We start from the raw sequence: 21,298 nt of genomic DNA, 5'->3' as shown, positions 1-21,298 counted from the left end.
TTTTTGTTTTGTCTTTCCCCACCCATTTGTCTTACCTTCCTCATGTTCTCTTATTGTAGAAGCAAGACTAGCATCTCGCTGGCCTTCTCTGGCCAAGTTGAGTTCAGGGCCGGCAAGGGCATAGGTTTGATCAGCGTCCCATCTATGGACATTAGTTAGTGCAAGGATAAGAATCAGGTGTGTGTTATCAGGTGACTCAGTTCCCTTCTACCTAGCACCAGGGACAACCATTGTATCATTTCATTGGTATAACCTTTTTTTCTGAAATGTGTAGCAAATTTTGTTTACTTTGAATATCTCTTATCACAACCATAAAGATGAGTTCTGCAAACATATCTATTCTTACCCAACACTCATTTGGTCACATTAGTGCTACATGAACTCAATTTATCACACTCTATTGTCTTTCCTTGGAATCTACATTGCTAAAATTGAAATTGTTAATAATTATTACTTAGAATAATATATATATATATATATATATATATATATATATATAAATAATAATAATAATATATAATATATATATAATAATGTAATAATATATTAATATAATATAATAATATAATAATATATAATATAATAATATGGCTGTTTCTATATACAGTTTATATAGAAAGTTTAATATAACCTTTTTCTCTTCTGTCTATATCTCTTTTAATTCCCTAACTATCAGCAAATGAAGCAGCAGATCGAGCAATTTATCTTTAAGGTAGTGGGTGGATGGTTTTAATATCCCATATTCTCCTATCAGTCCCCATTCACTCTCCTAAGTGTCTTCATTTGTATGCATTGAATACCAGTATAATGATGATTATGTTCCATAGATGTTGAAGAAATAAGCAATATGACCTAAGTAATAGATATAACCTCAAATTAATATCCAATATTATTAAAATAATGCGAGACTGTAACATTTGTTACTGCAGAACACAATGCAGCATTCAGTGCTTTAGGTTGTTAGCTGTTAATATAATCTCTGTATAAATGGTGTCTAGTACATAAACATTTCTGTTATTCAAAGTGAAAATAATGTCTCATAGCAGATAATAAAAGCTTAAAGCGTACCAGTCCTTCCACACAAAAGCCCTAGAAAAGCATGACAGTCCTGCCCTCATATCCAGAGCAAGGTAAGACTATCGTATATTCTAATATATCTATGAATTGGCCTTATTCTTATGATTAGTAAAATACTATTCGCTTTTTTGCAGTTGTTGACTCCTCCGCATCAGAATTCTGGTAGCACTATAGGCGCTAGATCATCTTTTCGGTATTCATAAATTATGCCATTTTCCATTGGCTTGCCTGCCCAAAACTAGTTTCCTAACCCTGTAAAACTAGTCACAGACAAACAGGGACGACAGTAATTCCTCAGTATAATCATAACTGTTTGTATTTACTATCCCTTCATAAGAAAATATATCATATGGAATATACTCCGAAACCATACTTATCTACTCGTGGATCAAACACACTTGGAGACTCATTCAATGAATAAATAAGAGTTTTTTATTAAATACACACTACACATACAAAATGTAATAATGTCCAGAATCCATAATTTATGACACTAAGGCGGGCTTTACATGTTGCAACATCGCTACCGATATATCGCCGGGGTCACGTCATTAGTGACGCACATCCTGCGCCGGTAGCGACATCGCAATGTGTAAATCCTAGGTGCGACGATGAACGAGCGCAAAAGCGTAAAAAATCGCTGATCTGTGTCACGTCGTTCATTTCCATACTGTCGTTACTGCTGCAGATACGATGTAGTTTGTCATTCCTGCAGCATCACACATCGCTGTGTGTGAAACCGCAGGAACGACAAACATCTCCTTACCTGCATCCACCGGCAATGCGGAAGGAAGGAGGTGGCGGGATGTTATGTCCCGCTTATCTCCGCCCCTCTGCTTCTATTGGTCGGCCGCTTAGTGACGTCGCTGTCACGCCGAACGCACCTCCCCCTTGAAGAAGGGATTGTTCGGCGGTCACAGCGACGTCGCCGACCAGGTATGTGCATGTGAAGCTGACGTAGCGATAATGTTCGCTACGGTAGCAAGCACCAGATATCGCATGTACGACGGGGGCGGGTGCTATCGCACTCAACATCGCTAGTAGTGATGAGCGAGCATGCTTGTCACTACTCGGTACTCGCACGAGTATCGCTGTACTCGGGCTGCTCGGCGGGGACCGAGTAATCTCGCGATACTCGTGCTGTACTCGTGGTCTTCATTTCTGCATGTTGGCGCTCTTTTGAGAGCCAGCCCTCATGCAGGGATTGGCTGGCAGACCACTGCAATGCCACAGCCCTGTTAGTTGTGGAATTGCAGTGATTGGCCGGCCTGCACAGCGTGACCGAGCCTTTATATCGGCCGGCGCGCTGTGCTCTGCTCACAGCTATTCAGACAGTCAGTGTAGGGAGAGTGTCGCTGATTCAGGGAAAGGTTTGCGGCCCTTTATAGTTAGTTCCGGAGCAGGGCTGCAAACAGTGTGACCAGAAGTCCTTCTCAGGACTATTCTAGTTGTATACAGGCAGACAGGGTATAGCCAGGTCGGAGTACAGTAGCAGAGTCCTTCTCAGGACTATTGTTGCTGTATACAGGCAGGGTATAGCCAGGTCGGAATACAGGCTAGTGACCAGAAGAGTCCTTGTCAGGACTATTGTAGCAGTATACAGGCAGGCAGGCAGGGTATATAGCCATTCCTAGTGGTGACCGTATACCAGCCTTCATCATATCTGGGGCTGGTGTACACAGTGTAAAACAGTCCAGATAGTGTCAGACTTCTCAGTAATTGTCGCTCCTAAAAACCAGTTAGGTTCTTATTGCGTCCGTGCTTGCATTTAAAAACAGCACGTGTGTGGCAGTCGGTGGCAGCGTACAGGTGCGCGTTTTGCACAAACTATTATATAACGCACAAGTCTAGTGTATAATACACGTCAGTCAGCAGTGTCTGATAGTGTCAGACTTCTCAGTAATTGTCGCTCCTAAAAACCAGTTAGGTTCTTATTGCGTCCGTGCTTGCATTTAAAAACAGCACGTGTGTGTCTGTCGGTGACAGCGTACAGGTGCACGTTTTGCACAAACTATTATATAACGCACAAGTCTAGTGTATAATACACGTCAGTCAGCAGTGTCTGATAGTGTCAGACTTCTCAGTAATTGTCGCTCCTAAAAACCAGTTAGGTTCTTATTGCGTCCGTGCTTGCATTTAAAAACAGCACGTGTGTGGCAGTCGGTGGCAGGGTACCGGTGCGCGTTTTGCACAAACTATTATATAACGCACAAGTCTAGTGTATAATACACGTCAGTCAGCAGTGTCTGATAGTGTCAGACTTCTCAGTAATTGTCGCTCCTAAAAACCAGTTAGGTTCTTATTGCGTCCGTGCTTGCATTTAAAAACAGCACGTGTGTGGCAGTCGGTGGCAGGGTACAGGTGCGCGTTTTGCACAAACTATTATATAACGCACAAGTCTAGTGTATAATACACGTCAGTCAGCAGTGTCTGATAGTGTCAGACTTCTCAGTAATTGTCGCTCCTAAAAACCAGTTAGGTTCTTATTGCGTCCGTGCTTGCATTTAAAAACAGCACGTGTGTGGCAGTCGGTGGCAGCGTACAGGTGCGCGTTTTGCACAAACTATTATATAACGCACAAGTCTAGTGTATAATACACGTCATCTCAGCAGTGTCTGATAGTGTCAGACTTCTCAGTAATTGTCGCTCCTAAAAACCAGTTAGGTTCTTATTGCGTCCGTGCTTGCATTTAAAAACAGCACGTGTGTGGCAGTCGGTGGCAGCGTACAGGTGCGCGTTTTGCACAAACTATTATATAACGCACAAGTCTAGTGTATAATACACGTCAGTCAGCAGTGTCTGATAGTGTCAGACTTCTCAGTAATTGTCGCTCCTAAAAACCAGTTAGGTTCTTATTGCGTCCGTGCTTGCATTTAAAAACAGCACGTGTGTGGCAGTCGGTGGCAGGGTACAGGTGCGCGTTTTGCACAAACTATTATATAACGCACAAGTCTAGTGTATAATACACGTCAGTCAGCAGTGTCTGATAGTGTCAGACTTCTCAGTAATTGTCGCTCCTAAAAACCAGTTAGGTTCTTATTGCGTCCGTGCTTGCATTTAAAAACAGCACGTGTGTGGCAGTCGGTGGCAGCGTACAGGTGCGCGTTTTGCACAAACTATTATATAACGCACAAGTCTAGTGTATAATACACGTCAGTCAGCAGTGTCTGATAGTGTCAGACTTCTCAGTAATTGTCGCTCCTAAAAACCAGTTAGGTTCTTATTGCGTCCGTGCTTGCATTTAAAAACAGCACGTGTGTGGCAGTCGGTGGCAGGGTACAGGTGCGCGTTTTGCACAAACTATTATATAACGCACAAGTCTAGTGTATAATACACGTCAGTCAGCAGTGTCTGATAGTGTCAGACTTCTCAGTAATTGTCGCTCCTAAAAACCAGTTAGGTTCTTATTGCGTCCGTGCTTGCATTTAAAAACAGCACGTGTGTGGCAGTCGGTGGCAGGGTACAGGTGCGCGTTTTGCACAAACTATTATATAACGCACAAGTCTAGTGTATAATACACGTCAGTCAGCAGTGTCTGATAGTGTCAGACTTCTCAGTAATTGTCGCTCCTAAAAACCAGTTAGGTTCTTATTGCGTCCGTGCTTGCATTTAAAAACAGCACGTGTGTGGCAGTCGGTGGCAGCGTACAGGTGCGCGTTTTGCACAAACTATTATATAACGCACAAGTCTAGTGTATAATACACGTCAGTTAGCAGTGTCTGATAGTGTCAGACTTCTCAGTAATTGTCGCTCCTAAAAACCAGTTAGGTTCTTATTGCGTCCGTGCTTGCATTTAAAAACAGCACGTGTGTGGCAGTCGGTGGCAGCGTACAGGTGCGCGTTTTGCACAAACTATTATATAACGCACAAGTCTAGTGTATAATACACGTCAGTCAGCAGTGTCTGATAGTGTCAGACTTCTCAGTAATTGTCGCTCCTAAAAACCAGTTAGGTTCTTATTGCGTCCGTGCTTGCATTTAAAAACAGCACGTGTGTGGCAGTCGGTGGCAGCGTCAGGCTCCATATTGTCCCTGGATAGAGACGTGCATGATGGCCTGTAAACATGAAGTGCCCATTGTAAGGAAGTGGGTCTATTGTAGTATAGCCCTTAGGCAGGGCAGCCAAAAATTGGGAGGCTCCATATTGTCCCTGGATAGAGACGTGCATGATGGCCTGTAAACATGAAGTGCCCATTGTAAGGAAGTGGGTCTATTGTAGTATAGCCCTTAGGCAGGGCAGCCAAAAATTGGGAGGCTCCACATTGTCCCTGGATAGAGATGTGCATGAGGGCCTCAAAACATTGTTCCCATTGCAAAGGAGCGGGTCTCCTGTCGTTGTAATGCCCATTCAGAAAGAATGGGCGAAAAAATTTACCACTGGGGGTATACCTGAAACAACGGCTTAACTATTGTAACGGTCACCATGATGGCGCATGAGGAGAAGGAGGAGCAGTCCAGCGATTAGCCAAAGTCCAGAAGTGTGTTACCATGGGTGAGTGGAGGTACATGGCAAATTCCCGTTACAAACTTTAAATTCCGCTGTAATTTGCTGTTGGTGTGTGTGGTGAAGTCTGGCCAAATCCAACCCTTGTTCATCTTGATCAGAGTCAGCCTGTCAGCATTTACAGTTGACAGGCGGGTGCGTTTATCTGTAATGATTCCACCTGCGGCACTAAAAACACGCTCTGACAAAACGCTAGCGGCAGGGCAGGCCAGGACTTCCAAGGCGTAGAGAGCCAATTCATGCCACGTGTCCAGCTTGGATACACATTAATTGTAAGGCATAGAGGAATGTCGGAGTACAGTTGTTTGATCTGCAAGGTACTCCTTGAGCATCTGGGCAAACTTAGGATTTCTTGTGGCACTACCCCTCACCTCAGGGGCTGTGGTATGTGAGGGGCTGAGAAAACTGTCCCACATCTTAAAGACTGTTCCCCTACCTCTGGCGGATTGGACTTGTGCCCCTCTCGGCTGTACGCCTTGGTTGTCCACTGATTCCTGACCTATGCCGCTAGCGTTTTGTGAGGGGAATGCTTTGCCTACTTCCGTGACTATGGCCTTCTGGAACTGCTGCATTTTGCCTGACCTCTCCGCCTCGGGAATAAGAGACATAAAGTTGTCCTTTTAGCGTGGGTCTAACAGTGTTACCAACCAGTAATGATTGTCGGCCAAGATGTTCTTAACGCGAGGGTCACGAGACAGGCAGCTTACCATAAAGTCAGCCATGTGTGCCAGACTCTTAACAGCCATCACTTCAGTATCCTGACCAACACGATGACTGAACATGCTGTCCTCCTCCTCCTCCTCCTCCTCATCATCTACCCTGTCCTCTGGCCAGCCACGCTGAACCGAGGATATGACTGCATGTCATATCCTCAATTTGGCCAGAGAGTTGCTCCATGTCTTCATCCTCCTCCTCGTCATAGTCCTCCACTGCACTTTGTGATGAGACGAGGCTGGGCTGTGTGTTATCATCACCCACACCCACTACTGTTTCTTGCTCAAACTCATCGCGCTCCGCCTGCAATGCATCATGGTTGTTTTTTGAGCAGAGACCATTTTAGAAGGCAGAGAAGCGGTATGGTGACGCTAATAATGTCGTCATCGCCGCTCACCATCTTGGTGGAGTCCTCAAAGTTTTGGCGGATGGTGCATAGGTCGGACATCCCTCTCCACTCCTCAGGTGTTATGTGTGGAGTTTGACCCATTTCCCGACGGCTTAGGTGATGCAGGTACTCAACAACTGCCCTCTTCTGCTCACATATCCTGACCAACATGTGCAGAGTTGAATTCCAAAGCGTGGGGACATCACACACCAGTCTGTGTGCCGGAAGATGCAAACGGCGTCTTAAGCCGGCAAGGCCGGCTGAAGCAGTAGGTGACTTTCGAAAATGTGCAGACAGGCGGCGAACTTTTATCAGCAGATCAGACAGCTCTGAGTATGACTTTAGAAACCGCTGAACCACGAGGTTGAGCACATGGGCCACGCATGGAACATGTGTCAGCTGGCCTCGCCTCAAAGCCGCCACCAGGTTCCGGCCATTGTCACACACGACCTTTCCTGGCTTTAGGTTCAGAGTTGTGAGCCAGTGATCTGCCTGCTGTTTCAGAGCTGTCCACACCTCTTCTGCATTGTGGGGTTTGTCACCTATGCAGATTAGCTTCAGCACTGCCTGTTGCCGCTTCGCCGAGGCAGTGCTGCAGTGCTTCTGTGTCGCCCTGGACAAGCCAGGGGCCACAGAGCACAACACTTAAACACCCCACACTCCCTGCAGGCATATCATAGTCAAAACACAAAATCCTAGTTGCCTTCCCCAGGGGCTGTTGTCCACACCAGGGTGTGGAGCCAGGCGGTTGGTCTCCACCCACCGAGGAGGAGGGAAAACACAGGCAGTGAGAGTTAAGCTAAGGAAGTGGAAGGAGGAAAGTAGTAGAGAGGAGAAAAGTGACAGCAAAGAGCCTGAAGTTGGTCCGGGTGTGTGGACCGGACAGGACAGCAAGGTTGGCAGGATGTGGTGACCGTCTGCAGTTGAGGCCGATTGGAGTCTGCCGTAAGGACCGTGGACGGGTGGTGACCCGGCCGTACCGGACCGGTATACAAAGAGAAGCCAGCACCATTGGCAGAGGACTTTCGGATCCCGGCAAGGCTTGGTGTCGCCGTGAATTTGCCAAATCCGTTAGTGAAGGGAACCTCAGGGTTTCCAAACAGCCAAGTCCAGATAGAAGGCAACCGTACAACCGTGAAGGGGAGACACCGCCACCGCAAGGGCAACCGTCTCCCAGGGCCAGCGCCTGTGGGCAAAAGGGGCTCCTCCGGCCCATATCCAGGTCGGGGAGCGGGTTACCGTTGGGAAACCATCACTACCATCACTTAACTTAGGTGCAGGGAGAGACAGTCATCACTAACCTGCAGGGAGGAACAACCGCAGCCGTCCGAGTGACCCGTCCATCCAGCCACTTGTTTTACCGTGAACTGTGTCATCATCATTGGGCTGAGTGAGTACCTCCATGCCGTGCGGCACAGCGCTGCCCCTGCGACCCTGCACCTCATCAGGCCCCGCAACCCGCCTGTCATCCATCTCTACCCCATCACCAGGCCCCGGGACAACCAACCCCCCTACCCACGGAGGGGAGAAATAACAACAAAGCTGCTCCCTGTCACAGGCTCCCGGGATCCCCGTCCAGAGCAGCGGTGGTGTCCACACAATCACCACAACCGTGGGTGGCGTCACGGACAATATCCCCAAAACCCAAACCACCCCTTTTCACTCACGGGCGAGTAGCGCCGCTCGAGTCCCCGGGATCCGGCCATCGCTCGAGCCAACGAGCGATAGCAGCAGCCGTAGAGCAGCGTCAGCCGGACCCGAGCAGTGGGAGAGCGCACCGTCCCCTCCTCCGCCCGCGACACTTCCAGCTTGGGACTGGTGTGGAGGGTAAAGTGGATGAGGATGCGCAGGAGGAGGAGGAGGCTGAGGAGCATGACATTCCGAAGCTGTAGAGTGTGTGTGAAACCCTGACTGAGGTAGGGCCTGCAAAACTTGGTGTGTGAAGGACGTGTTCCGTCCCTCGCTCAGACTGGGTCCCTGCTTGCACAATATTAACCCAGTGTGACGTCAACGAGATGTAGCGGCCTTGCCCACATGCACTTGTCCACGTGTCTGTGGTTAGGTGGACTTTGGCTGAAACAGCGTTGTTCAGGGCACGTGTGATGTTTTGTGACACGTGGTGGTTATGCAATGCGGGGACGGCACACCGGGAGAAATAGTGGCGGCTGTGGACCGAGTAACGTGGGACAGCTGCCACCATCATGTCGCGGAATGCTTCTGTCTCAACCAGCCTAAAAGGCAACATTTCCAGCGCAAGCAGTCGCGAAATGTTAGCATTTAGAACTGTGGCATGTGGGGTGTTGGCAGTGTATTTGCTAGTGATGAGCGAGTACTAAAAAGCTCGGGTGCTCGAAGCTCGGGCCGAGCCTCCCAAGATACTCGTGTACTCGGCCCGAGCAACGAGCCCAATGTTATCCTATGGGAGACCCGAGTATTTTTGTGAAATGACCTCCCGGCAGCATGGAGAAACCCTAAAAATGGCACAAAAGTCTCAGAAGAGTGCTCAAATGACATGGCAACAGCATGGGGAAGACCCCTTGAAGCATTTATCACTCAAAAGTCACAGCTGTGAACAATTTTGTCCGGGTTTTACGCCATTTTTACGGACTCACCAGAAAACCTTCCAAAATGACCCCAAAATGATTTTTCATGGCAGAAATGTTAAGGGCACATACCCAATAGTGAGATAGAGCTGGTGTATGTTACTTTTTGAGATTAATACATGAAAGATTTTACGTGAAAACATTGTGTGGCACTCCGATGTCCCTGAGAAGAGACGTACATGAAGGCCTCTTGAGTCTAATGTGCCCATTTTGAGGAAGTGAGTCTTTGTAGTATTTTCCTTTGCCAGGGCAGTCCAAAATTGTGAGGTTCACCAATGTCCCTGGATAGAGACGTGCATGATGGCCTGTAAACCTGAAGTGCCCATTGTAAGGAAGTGGGTCTATTTTAGTATAGCCCTTTGCCAGGGCAGCCAAAAATTGGGAGGCTCCACATTGTCCCTGGATAGAGACGTGCATGATGGCCTGTAAACCTGAAGTGCCCATTGTAAGGAAGTGGGTCTATTTCAGTATAGCCCTTTGCCAGGGCAGCCAAAAATTGGGAGGCTCCACATTGTCCCTGGATAGAGACGTGCATGATGGCCTGTAAACCTGAAGTGCCCATTGTAAGGAAGTGGGTCTATTTCAGTATAGCCCTTTGCCAGGGCAGCCAAAAATTGGGAGGCTCCACATTGTCCCTGGATAGAGACGTGCATGATGGCCTGTAAACCTGAAGTGCCCATTGTAAGGAAGTGGGTCTATTTCAGTATAGCCCTTTGCCAGGGCAGCCAAAAATTGGGAGGCTCCACATTGTCCCTGGATAGAGACGTGCATGATGGCCTGTAAACCTGAAGTGCCCATTGTAAGGAAGTGGGTCTATTTCAGTATAGCCCTTTGCCAGGGCAGCCAAAAATTGGGAGGCTCCACATTGTCCCTGGATAGAGACGTGCATGATGGCCTGTAAACCTGAAGTGCCCATTGTAAGGAAGTGGGTCTATTTCAGTATAGCCCTTTGCCAGGGCAGCCAAAAATTGGGAGGCTCCACATTGTCCCTGGATAGAGACGTGCATGATGGCCTGTAAACCTGAAGTGCCCATTGTAAGGAAGTGGGTCTATTTCAGTATAGCCCTTTGCCAGGGCAGCCAAAAATTGGGAGGCTCCACATTGTCCCTGGATAGAGACGTGCATGATGGCCTGTAAACCTGAAGTGCCCATTGTAAGGAAGTGGGTCTATTTTAGTATAGCCCTTTGCCAGGGCAGCCAAAAATTGGGAGGCTCCACATTGTCCCTGGATAGAGACGTGCATGATGGCCTGTAAACCTGAAGTGCCCATTGTAAGGAAGTGGGTCTATTTCAGTATAGCCCTTTGCCAGGGCAGCCAAAAATTGGGAGGCTCCACATTGTCCCTGGATAGAGACGTGCATGATGGCCTGTAAACCTGAAGTGCCCATTGTAAGGAAGTGGGTCTATTTCAGTATAGCCCTTTGCCAGGGCAGCCAAAAATTGGGAGGCTCCACATTGTCCCTGGATAGAGACGTGCATGATGGCCTGTAAACCTGAAGTGCCCATTGTAAGGAAGTGGGTCTATTTCAGTATAGCCCTTTGCCAGGGCAGCCAAAAATTGGGAGGCTCCACATTGTCCCTGGATAGAGACGTGCATGATGGCCTGTAAACCTGAAGTGCCCATTGTAAGGAAGTGGGTCTATTTCAGTATAGCCCTTTGCCAGGGCAGCCAAAAATTGGGAGGCTCCACATTGTCCCTGGGTAGAGACGTGCATGATGGCCTCAAAACATTAAGTGTCCATTTTAAGGAAGTGGGTCTATTTCAGTATAGCCCTTTGCCAGGGCAGCCAAAAATTGGGAGGCTCCACATTGTCCCTGGATAGAGACGTGCATGATGGCCTGTAAACCTGAAGTGCCCATTGTAAGGAAGTGGGTGTATTTCAGTATAGCCCTTAGGCAGGGCAGCCAAAAATTGGGAGGCTCCACGTTGTCCCTGGGTAGAGACGTGCATGAGGGCCTCAAAACATTGTTCCCATTGCAAAGGAGCGGGTCTCCTGTCGTTGTAATGTCCATTCTGCAAAGAATGGGCGAAAAAATTTACCACTGGGGGTATACCTGAAACAAAGACCTAACTATTGTAACGGTCATCATGATGGCGCATGAGGAGAAGGAGGAGCAGTCCAGCGATTATCCAAAGTCGAGAAGTGTACCCATGGGTGAGTGGAGGTACATGGCAAACTTTAAACTCCGCTCTCATTTGCTGGTGGTGTGGTGAAGTCTGGCCCAATCCAACCCTTGTTCATCTTTATCAGAGTCAGCCTGTCAGCATTTTCAGTTGACAGGCGGGTGCGTTTATCTGTAATGATTCCACCTGCGGCACTAAAAACACGCTCTGACAAAACGCTAGCAGCAGGGCAGGCCAGGACTTCCAAGGCGTAGAGAGCCAATTCATGCCACGTGTCCAGCTTGGATACCCAATAATTGTAAGGCACAGAGGAATGTCGGAGTACAGTTGTTCGATCTGCAAGGTACTCCTTCAGCATCTGGGCAAACTTAGGATTTCTTGTGGCACTACCCCGCACCTCAGGGGCTGTGGTACGTGAGGGGCTGAGAAAACTGTCCCACATCTTAAAGACTGTTCCCCTACCTCTGGCGGATTGGACTTGTGCCTCTCTCGGCTGTACGCCTCGGTTGTCCACTGATTCCTGACCTATGCCGCTAGCGTTTTGTGAGGGGAATGCTTTGCCTACTTCCGTGAGTATGGCCTTCCGAAACTGCTGCATTTTGGTTGACCTCTCCTCCACGGGAATAAGAGACAAAAAGTTCTCCTTGTAGCGTGGGTCTAACAGTGTTACCAACCAGTAATGATTGTCGGCCAAGATGTTCTTAACGCGAGGGTCACGAGACAGGCAGCTTACCATAAAGTCAGCCATGTGCGCCAGACTCTTAACAGCCAGGACTTCAGTAGCCTGACCAACAAGATGACTGAACATGCTGTCCTCCTCCTCCTCCTCCTCCTCCTCCTCCTCCTCCTCATCTACCCTGTCCTCTGGCCAGCCACGCTGAATCGAGGATATGACTGGTGTGCATGTCATATCCTCAATTTGGCCGGAGAGTTGCTCCATGTCTTCATCCTCCTCCTCGTCATAGTCCTCCACTGCACGTTGTGATGAGACGAGGCTGGGCTGTGTGTTATCACCCACACCCACTACTGTTTCTTGCTGCAACTCATCGCGCTCCGCCTGCAATGCATCATGTTTGTTTTTCAGCAGGGACCGTTTTAGAAGGCAGAGTAGCGGTATGGTGACGCTAATAATGGCGTCATCACCACTCACCATCTTGGTGGAGTCCTCAAAGTTTTGGAGGATGGTACATAGGTCTGACATCCATCTCCACTCCTCAGGTGTTATGTGTGGAGTTTGACCCATTTCCCGACGGCTTAGGTGATGCAGGTACTCAACAACTGCCCTCTTCTGCTCACATATCCTGACCAACATGTGCAGAGTTGAATTCCAACGCGTGGGGACATCACACACCAGTCTGTGAGCCGGAAGATGCAAACGGCGCTGAAAGCCGGCAAGGCCGGCTGAAGCAGTAGGTGACTTTCGAAAATGTGCAGACAGGCGGCGAACTTTTACCAGCAGATCAGACAGCTCTGGGTATGACTTTATAAACCGCTGAACCACGAGGTTGAGCACATGGGCCACGCATGGAACATGTGTCAGCTGGCCTCGCCTCAAAGCCGCCACCAGGTTCCGGCCATTGTCACAAACGACCTTTCCTGGCTTTAGGTTCAGAGGTGTGAGTCAGTGATCTGCCTGCTGTTTCAGAGCTGTCCACAGCTCTTCTGCATTGTGGGGTTTGTCACCTATGCAGATTAGCTTCAGCACAGCCTGTTGCCGCTTCGCCGAGGCAGTGCTGCAGTGCTTCCAGCTTGTGACTGGTGTGGAGGGCACAGTGGATGAGGATGCGCAGGAGGAGGAGGAGGCTGAAGAGCATGACATTCCGGAGCTGTAGAGTGTGGGTGAAACACTGACTGAGGTAGGGCCTGCAAACCTTGGTGTGGGAAGGACGTGTTCCGTCCCTCGCTCAGACTGGGTCCCAGCTTCCACAATATTAACCCAGTGTGCCGTCAACGAGATGTAGCGGCCTTGCCCACAAGCACTTGTCCACGTGTCTGTGGTTAGGTGGACCTTGGGTGAAACAGCGTTGTTCAGGGCACGTGTGATGTTTTGTGACACGTGGTTATGCAACGCGGGGACGGCACACCGGGAGAAATAGTGGCGGCTGGGGACCGAGTAACGTGGGACAGCTGCCGCCATCAGGTCACGGAATGCTTCTGTCTCCACCAGCCTAAAAGGCAACATTTCCAGCGCAAGCAGTCGCGAAATGTTAGCATTTAGAACTGTGGCATGTGGGGTGTTGGCAGTGTATTTGCGCCTGCGTTCAAAGGTTTGCTGAATGGATAACTGAACGCTGCGCTGGGACAAGGACGTGCTTGATGATGGTGTTCTTTCTGCGTAGGCAACTGCAGGTGCAGGAGTGGAGGAGGCTTGTTCGCAGGCAGCATGGACAGAGGATTGGCTCGCATGCACAACCAGCGAAGACGTAGCAGTGACATCAGCAAGCACTGCTCCTCGACTCTGTTGTACTTCCCACAAAGTCGGGTGCTTGGCTGACATGTGCCTGATCATGCTGGTGGTGGTCAGGCTGCTAGTTTTGGTACCCCTGCTGATGCTGGCACGGCAGGTGTTGCAAATGGCCTTTTTTGAATCATCTGGATCCAACTTAAAAAACTGCCAGACTCGTGAAGACCTAACATTTGTACAGGCACCTTGTGTCGTCGTGTTGTTCCGGGGAACGGTTGCCTGACTTCTGCCTGGGGCCACCACCCTGCTTCTTACTGCCTGTTGTGATGCTACGCCTCCCTCCCCCTGTGCACTGCTGTCCTCGCTCTGCATATCCTCCTGCCAGGTTGGGTCAGTTACTGGATCATCCACCACGTCGTCTTCCTCTTCCGCACCCTGCTCCTCCTCCTGACTTGCTGACAATTGTGTCTCATCATCGTCCACCACTTGTTGAGACACGTTGCCAACTTCGTGAGAACGTGGCTGCTCAAATATTTGGCCATCTGTACAGACGATCTCCTCATGACCCACTTCAATATGAGCTGGCGAGAGGCCAGAATGTGTGAATGGAAACGTGAACAGCTCTTCCGAGTGTCCAAGTGTGGGATCATTAATGTCCGAGGAGGACGTGTACTCAGCCTGGTGGTAGGAAGGAGGATCAGGTTCAGAAATGTGCGGTGCAGTATCACGGCTACTGACACTTGACCGTGTGGAAGACAGAGTGTTTGTGGTGGTGCCAATCTGACTGGAAGCATTATCCGCTATCCAACTAACAACCTGTTGACACTGGTCTTGGTTCAAGAGCGGTGTACTGCTGCGGTCCCCAAGAATTTGGGACAGGACGTGCGAGCGACTAGATGTGGCCCTTTGTTGTGGCGAAATTAGAGCTTGCCCACGACCTCGGCCTCTGCCTGCACCACCATCACGTCCACTTCCTTGTTCCTTGCCAATGCCCTTGCGCATTTTGCAATGCTGTGCACTGCTGACGTGTATATTCACTACTTGTGCGTTATATAAAAGTTTGTGGAAATTGCACACAAGTGCACCTGTACGCTGCCACCGACAGGCACACACGTGCGGTTTTTAAATGCAAGCACGGACGCACTAAGAACCTAACACAGGTTTTAGGAGCAAAAATTAAGAACTCTGACACTATCAGCCACTGCTGACTGACGTGTATTATACACTACACTTGTGCGTTATATAATAGTTTGGTAAACGCACACCAGTGCACCTGCACGCTGCCACCAACAGGCACACACGTGCGGTTTTAAAAACCAAGCACGGACGCAATAATAACCTAACACAGGTTTTAGGAGCAAAAATTAAGAACTCTGACACTATCAGCCACTGCTGACTGACGTGTATTATACACTACACTTGTGCGTTATATAATAGTTTGGTAAAAACGCACACCAGTGCACCTGTACGCTGCCACCAACAGGCACACACGTGCGGTTTTAAAAACCAAGCACGGACGCACTAAGAACCTAACACAGGTTTTAGGAGCAAAAATTAAGAACTCTGACACTATCAGCCACTGCTGACTGACGTGTATTATACACTACACTTGTGCGTTATATAATAGTTTGGTAAACGCACACCAGTGCACCTGTACGCTGCCACCAACAGGCACACACGTGCGGTTTTAAAAACCAAGCACGGACGCAATAATAACCTAACACAGGTTTTAGGAGCAAAAATTAAGAACTCTGACACTATCAGCCACTGCTGACTGACGTGTATTATACACTACACTTGTGCGTTATATAATAGTTTGGTAAACGCACACCAGTGCACCTGTACGCTGCCACCAACAGGCACACACGTGCGGTTTTAAAAACCAAGCACGGACGCAATAATAACCTAACACAGGTTTTAGGAGCAAAAATTAAGAACTCTGACACTATCAGCCACTGCTGACTGACGTGTATTATACACTACACTTGTGCGTTATATAATAGTTTGGTAAACGCACACCAGTGCACCTGTACGCTGCCACCAACAGGCACACACGTGCGGTTTTAAAAACCAAGCACGGACGCAATAATAACCTAACACAGGTTTTAGGAGCAAAAATTAAGAACTCTGACACTATCAGCCACTGCTGACTGACGTGTATTATACACTACACTTGTGCGTTATATAATAGTTTGGTAAACGCACACCAGTGCACCTGTACGCTGCCACCAACAGGCACACACGTGCGGTTTTAAAAACCAAGCACGGACGCAATAATAACCTAACACAGGTTTTAGGAGCAAAAATTAAGAACTCTGACACTATCAGCCACTGCTGACTGACGTGTATTATACACTACACTTGTGCGTTATATAATAGTTTGGTAAACGCACACCAGTGCACCTGTACGCTGCCACCAACAGGCACACACGTGCGGTTTTAAAAACCAAGCACGGACGCAATAATAACCTAACACAGGTTTTAGGAGCAAAAATTAAGAACTCTGACACTATCAGCCACTGCTGACTGACGTGTATTATACACTACACTTGTGCGTTATATAATAGTTTGGTAAACGCACACCAGTGCACCTGTACGCTGCCACCAACAGGCACACACGTGCGGTTTTAAAAACCAAGCACGGACGCAATAATAACCTAACACAGGTTTTAGGAGCAAAAATTAAGAACTCTGACACTATCAGCCACTGCTGACTGACGTGTATTATACACTACACTTGTGCGTTATATAATAGTTTGGTAAACGCACACCAGTGCACCTGTACGCTGCCACCAACAGGCACACACGTGCGGTTTTAAAAACCAAGCACGGACGCAATAATAACCTAACACAGGTTTTAGGAGCAAAAATTAAGAACTCTGACACTATCAGCCACTGCTGACTGACGTGTATTATACACTACACTTGTGCGTTATATAATAGTTTGGTAAACGCACACCAGTGCACCTGTACGCTGCCACCAACAGGCACACACGTGCGGTTTTAAAAACCAAGCACGGACGCAATAATAACCTAACAGGTTTTTTTGGGGAGCGACAATTACAGTACAGACAAGTCAGACACTATCTGGACTGTTTTACACTGTGTACACCAGCCCCAGATATGAAGGCTGGTATACGGTCACCACTACCCTGCCTGCCTGCCTGCCTGTATACTGCTACAATAGTCCTGACAAGGACTCTTTTGGTCACTAGCCTGTATTCAGACCTGGCTATACCCTGCCTGTATATAGCAACAATAGTCCTGAGAAGGACTCTGCTACTGTACGCCGACCTGGCTATACCCTGCCTGCCTGTATACAACTAGAATAGTCCTGAGAAGGACTTTTGGTCACACTGTTTGCAGCCCTGCAACTGAAAAAGCTATAAAGGGCCGCAAAGCTTTCCCTGAATCAGCGACACTCTCCCTACACTCACTGTCAGAATAGCTGTGAGCAGAGCACAGCGCGCCGGCCTATATAAAGGCTCGGTGACGCTGTGCAGGCCGGCCAATCACTGCAATTCCACAACTAACAGGGCTGTGGCATTGCAGTGGTCTGCCAGCCAATCCCTGCATGAGGGCTGGCTCTCAAAAGAGCGCCAACATGCAGAAATGAAGACCACGAGTAAAGCACGAGTATCGCGAGATTACTCGGTCCCCGCCGAGCAGCCCGAGTACAGTGATACTCGTGCGAGTACCGAGTAGTGACAAGCATGCTCGCTCATCACTAGTATTTGCGCCTGCGTTCAAAGGTTTGCTGAATGGATAACTGAACGCTGCGCTGGGACAAGGACGTGCTTGATGATGGTGTTCTTTCTGCGTAGGCAACTGCAGGTGCAGGAGTGGAGGAGGCTTGTTCTCAGGCAGCATGGACAGGGGATTGGCTCGCATGCACAACCAGCGAAGACGTAGCAGTGACATCAGCAAGCACTGCTCCTCGACTCTGTTGTACTTCCCACAAAGTCGGGTGCTTGGCTGACATGTGCCTGATCATGCTGGTGGTGGTCAGGCTGCTAGTTTTGGTACCCCTGCTGATGCTGGCATGGCAGGTGTTGCAAATGGCCTTTTTAGAATCATCTGGAGCCAACTTAAAAAACTGCCAGTGTCAGAGTTCCGGGTTTTCCAGTTTTCTTTTGAAAGAGCTTGCCCTTTGTTATCATGGAGTTTTCTGTTCTGTTGCCCTACTTCCTGTCCATCTGTTTAAAAGCCGCCCCTAAAGCTTAGTCCAGTGCCTGAGTATACTGCTTCCTGTGTGCTCCTGCCCTGCTGCTTTTGGTTCCTGATTGTTATTCGGATCCTCTTGGAAAACAACCGACACCGACTCTGGACTTCATCTGGTATCATCTAGCTGTGCCCGGACTCCGTTTGCCGTCTTTGGTCGGCACTTCTGCCCGGTTCCTTCCGTTTAATACCACTCTGGACTCACATCACGTACGGACATTTTTGGACTTACCTATTGCCCTTTTGTGTCCCGGCTGCTGCGCATTTAGGGCTTCTGGGGTGATTGCCAGACAGTCCCTGTATAGGGGTTCGCTCTTGGTGGTCTCCCTGGGGGAGTCCGGTGCGCGGTCCCGGGAATTCCCTTTCGCTCCGTCCCTGGAAGGTATTTCCTCTATTTATGTTCTACTGTGTTTTTGTTCCGTTTATGTACATATTTGCTGGTTGCATATTATAAACGTCTTGCACCAGGAACTAGTCTCTGGTTGTCATTGCCCTAACGCAATCGAAATCCTCAATACATACAATAGTATTACAGCCAGACTCGGGAAGACCTAACATTTGTACAGGCACCTTGTGTCGTGTTGTTCCGGGGAACAGTTGCCTGACGTCTTCCTGGGGCCACCACTCTGCTTCTTACTGCCTGTTGGGATGCTACGCCTCCCCCTGTGCACTGCTGTCCTCGCTCTGCATATCCTCCTGCCAGGTTGGGTCAGTTACTGGATCATCCACCACGTCGTCTTCCTCTTCCGCACCCTGCTCCTCCTCCTGACTTCCTGACAATTGTGTCTCATCATCGTCCACCCCTTGTTGAGACACGTTGCCAACTTCGTGAGAACGTGGCTGCTCAAATATTTGGGCATCTGTACATACAATCTCGTCATGGCCCACTTCAACAGGAGCTGGCGAGAGGCCAGAATTTGTGAATGGAAACGTGAACGAACAGCTCTTCCGAGTGTACAAGTGTGGGATCAGTAATGTCCGTGGACGTGTACTCGGCCTGGTGGTAGGAAGGAGGATCAGGTTCTGAAATGTGCGGTGCAGTATCACGGCTACTGACACTTGACCGTGTGGAAGACAGAGTGTTTGTGGTGGTGCCAATCTGACTAGAAGCATTATCCGCTATCCAACTAACAACCTGTTGACACTGGTCTTGGTTCAAGAGCGGTGTACTGCTGCGGTCCCCAAGAATTTGGGACAGGACGTGCGAGCGACTAGATGTGGCCCTTTGTTGTGGCGAAATTAGAGCTTGCACACAACCTCGGTCTCTGCCTGCACCACCATCACGTCCACTTCCTTGTTCGTTGACAACGCCCTTGCGCATTTTGCAATGCTGTGCTGATGTGTATTATTCACTAGACTTGTGCGTTATATCCAAGTTTTTGCAAAACTCACACAAATGCAGCGGAAAGCTGCCACCAACAGGCACAAACGTGCGGTTTTTAAATGCAAGCACGGAGGCTCTAAGAACCTAACAGGTCTCTATCCAGGGACAACGTGGAGCCTCCCAATTTTTGGCTGCCCTGCCTAAGGGCTATACTACAATAGACCCACTTCCTTCCAATGGGCACTTCAGGTTTACAGGCCCTCATGCACGTCTCTATCCAGGGACAACGTGGAGCCTCCCAATTTTTGGCTGCCCTGCCTAAGGGCTATACTATAATACACCCACTTCCTTCCAATGGGCACTTCAGGTTTACAGGCCCTCATGCACGTCTCTATCCAGGGACAACGTGGAGCCTCCCAATTTTTGGCTGCCCTGCCTAAGGGCTATACTACAATAGACCCACTTCCTTCCAATGGGCACTTCAGGTTTACAGGCCCTCATGCACGTCTCTATCCAGGGACAACGTGGAGCCTCCCAATTTTTGGCTGCCCTGCCTAAGGGCTATACTATAATACACCCACTTCCTTCCAATGGGCACTTCAGGTTTACAGGCCGTCATGCACGTCTCTATCCAGGGACAACGTGGAGCCTCCCAATTTTTGGCTGCCCTGCCTAAGGGCTATACTACAATAGACCCACTTCCTTCGAATGGGCACTTCAGGTTTACAGGCCGTCATGCACGTCTCTATCCAGGGACAACGTGGAGCCTCCCAATTTTTGGCTGCCCTGCCTAAGGGCTATACTACAATAGACCCACTTCCTTCCAATGGGCACTTCAGGTTTACAGGCCCTCATGCATGTCTCTATCCAGGGACAACGTGGAGCCTCCCAATTTTTGGCTGCCCTGCCTAAGGGCTATACTATAATACACCCACTTCCTTCCAATGGGCACTTCAGGTTTACAGGCCCTCATGCACGTCTCTATCCAGGGACAACGTGGAGCCTCCCAATTTTTGGCTGCCCTGCCTAAGGGCTATACTACAATAGACCCACTTCCTTCCAATGGGCACTTCAGGTTTACAGGCCCTCATGCACGTCTCTATCCAGGGACAACGTGGAGCCTCCCAATTTTTGGCTGCCCTGCCTAAGGGCTATACTACAATAGACCCACTTCCTTCCAATGGGCACTTCAGGTTTACAGGCCCTCATGCACGTCTGTATGCAGGGGCATTGGTGAACCTCACAATTTTGGACTGCCCTGGCAAAGGAAAATACTACAAAGACTCAGTCACTTCCTCAAAATGGGCACATTAGACTCAAGAGGCCTTCATGTACGTCTCTTCTCAGGGACATCGGAGTGCCACACAATGTTTTCACGTAAAATCTTTCATGTATTAATCTCAAAAAGTAACATACACCAGCTCTATCTCACTTTTGCGTATGTGCCCTTAACATTTCTGCCATGAAAAATCATTTTGGGGTCATTTTGGAAGGTTTTCTGGTGAGTCCGTAAAAATGGCGTGAAACGCGGACAAAATTGTTCACAGCTGTGACTTTTGAGTGATAAATGCTTCAAGGGGTCTTCCCCATGCTGTTGCCATGTCATTTGAGCACTCTTCTGAGACTTTTGTGACATTTTTAGGGTTTCTCCATGCTGCCGGGGGGTCATTTCACAAAAATACTCGGGTCTCCCATAGGATAACATTGGGCTCGTTGCTCGGCCCGAGTACACGAGTATCTTGGGAGGCTCGGCCCGAGCTTCGAGCACCCGAGCTTTTTAGTACTCGCTCATCACTAATCGCTAGCAGTTGCTAGCGATGTTGCAGCATGTAAAGCCCGCCTAAGAGGTAAACATAGTCAGACCCTCCCACAGAAGGACAGGCAGGGGGCACCTCAAATCAACCTCGTGCATCCAGTATGTATAACTAATACATGGGTA

Source organism: Anomaloglossus baeobatrachus, chromosome 3 (genome assembly GCF_048569485.1).
Source record: "Anomaloglossus baeobatrachus isolate aAnoBae1 chromosome 3, aAnoBae1.hap1, whole genome shotgun sequence".
Taxonomy (NCBI): Eukaryota; Metazoa; Chordata; class Amphibia; order Anura; family Aromobatidae; genus Anomaloglossus; species Anomaloglossus baeobatrachus.
This window is presented reverse-complemented; position numbering follows the sequence as displayed.